Genomic DNA, 2,859 nt, shown 5'->3' on the forward strand with positions numbered 1-2,859 from the left:
CCTGTGGTGTGTTCTGTTACTTGCTGCTCTGTATCTTTCTAACTGGCGGAGCAGTCAAATTTCCAAAGAACAGATCTCAGGCCTTATTCCCCAGCCCAAGCCACTGGCCCTGTGGAGCCTCTGCTAGTGATCCTCTCCCCCTCAACTCCTCTCTAGTTCCTGCAAGGCTCCATCTCAGTTCACACTTGTATTAGGACAATCTCATCTCCTGGTAGGTCCAGACCCCTTCTTTAAGCTTCTGAGGGCTGGAAGATGTCTAGCTCAGTGGTAGAACATGTGTTTAGCATGCCTGAGGCCCTGGGTTTCATCTTCCACATCACTGAATCCTCTAAAAAAGCATCAAAAGCAAAAAAAGAAAAAGAAAAAGAAACTTCTGAGACCCTCTAGGTTATTTCAGTGTTTAGACTGAGCCATACACATCAGTCAGATGCTAGTAAAACAATGTGACAGGGAACAATGACCTCAATTCCAGGTCCTCCTCTGCCTCCTCCGAGGGGAAGTAGTAAAACCCATGAAGAACCACAAGATGATACCTTAACTATATAAAAAACCCACAAATTATATGTCATCAGAACAAGGCCACGTGATAGCAGGAAGGAAGGCTCCCTCACCGAGCCCTTTTATCAACACAGACACACTCGAGTCCTCGAGTCTTCTCCAAGTAAACATCCCAGTACCTCTGGCTGTCCCCAGACAGGGTGGGGCTCAGTGCCCACACATGTCTGAGCATTCTCCCCTTCTCATGTGCTACTGGGCCAGAAAAAGGCTGAGCCACTTGCTAAACTCAACTGTATGAGCTCTGTTCATGGAATGGACCACAGAGGTATCCAAATCCCAGCAGCAACTCAGTACATCTGAGCCCAGCTGCCCAAACCTGAAGTGGTGTAATATAATCCTGTGGATGTTTAAAGACACTCTGAGACCTTTGCCCTGAGCTCAGCGGATCTAACTTCTAGATCAACCTTGAGCGAATCACTACTGTGGGAAAACCTTGGTGAACACCCCTTCTGGTGTCAGACCTTCTGCCATCTCATCTCGCAGCAAGGTCTCTTCCACCATGAACATCAGGCAAACTGGCAGTTTGCTCGGACCCCTGTCCTTGGAGTCTTTCTTCATTCCTTTCTCTCCCACCCAAACATGGAACATACTGGTCTGCCTCCAAATTTCACCCTCTCTCACCTTTTCCTACTAGCCCATCCAAGCTCTTGTCTTCTGCTCACACTTTTTCAAGAGCCTCCTGATTGGCTCTACTCTTGGTTTTTGTTGTTATTTTCAAAGCTCCAGTCCTGGAGCTTGAACTCAGGGTCTGAGTGCTGTCCCTGAATTTCTTTGCTCAAGGCCAGCACTCTGCCACTGAACCATACCTCCACTTCTGGGTTTTTGGTGGTTCATTGGAGATCAGTCTCACAGGCTTTCCTCCCCAGCTGGCTTTGAGCTGTGATCCTCAGATCTCAGCTTCCTGAGAAGCTAGGATTACAGGTGTGAGCCACTGGCACCCAGCCCTACTTCTACTCTTGCTCCCTCAACTCTACTCTTCACCCAACAGCTAGAATCCTATCAGCCGGCCCCTACCAGTTCTCCAATGGCCTCCCTTCTCCCTTGAAGTCATTTTGATTGTATCTAAGGTCCCAGCTTCTTTTTTTTCACTGGCTCCACCTGTCCCTCCTCCACAGTGACTCTGGCCTCCTACCTCAAAGACTATTCAGCGCTTTTCATCTGGACCGAATGAGTTCCTAAAGGCTTCTCTAGTTCCAAACTCAAACCCAGTGAGTGGATCAGGTGCAACACAAAGACCTTCCCAGCTCTCTTTTTCCCCTAGAGTTGTTACTCTTCTCTGCAAATAGCCACAGAGGGGCAGAAGAGGAACTGAGGCCAGTGCTGTGTGACATTATTGCCCTGATACATGAAGCCCTTCCAAGCTCTAATGGAACTCTGCTGCTCCAGGAGTGCAATGTCAAGAAATCCACCACTAACTAAGAGATAAGGAAATTGTGTCAAGGAAGCCAGACCATCCTCGGGGAGATGACAGCACAGCACTGGACAGGACCCAGGACTCAGGGAACTGTCCTCCAGTCAGCCTTATTATGGAGACCACCCAGGCACTCTCAGATGCCACTCCCAGTCCTGGGCTCTCCGACTCTGGGAATCAATGACACCAATGCTTTAGAAGTCAGACCAAAAGGCCTCGACAAGGTCATTAAACTTAAGTATCAAGGGGGTAAATAGGACCTAATATAGTTCTCAGCACAGGTGTTCAATAAATGATAGTTGCAATGTGAAATTTAGTCATGAGAGCTTCCTGACTGAATGGCTCATCCCTTCAACAATATTTTCTGGGTCTCTATGATGTACTAGGCAATAAAGAGAATACAACAACCACAAAAGATTATAGTGCCTATTGCAAGCCAGCAATACAATAATCATGCTGGCAGGGAGAAAAAGAGCAGCAAAGTTTATTTTTTTCTTAAGCACTTGCTCTGCACTGGTCTTGCTGGATCTTCCAAGCGTACTATCTCATCTAGTCATAACCACAGCCCTGGGTGTTACCATCCTTGTTTCAGAGATGAGGAAAAACCTAGGCTCAGACTTTTATCGAAGGTCACATAAAGGCTTGAAATCCCCTTTCTATCAGAGTTAATGAACATAACCTTCAGGAATCCCTGATTTGCTTTAAACTGGTGGATTAATACGAGGATAAATAAGGACCTCGCCCTCTGGTGAGTTAAGGGATGCTTTCTGAAAACAAAAAGAATAAAATCTCTATTAGCAGATGCTCCTGCTCCAGCTAGAGGAGAGTGCCGGTCCAGGAGTCCAAGGCTGGGAGTTCTTGGCAGGACCCGGTTGCCAGGCAACACTGAA

Source organism: Dipodomys ordii, unplaced genomic scaffold (assembly GCF_000151885.1).
Source record: "Dipodomys ordii isolate 6190 unplaced genomic scaffold, Dord_2.0 Scaffold13, whole genome shotgun sequence".
NCBI classification, from domain to species: Eukaryota; Metazoa; Chordata; class Mammalia; order Rodentia; family Heteromyidae; genus Dipodomys; species Dipodomys ordii.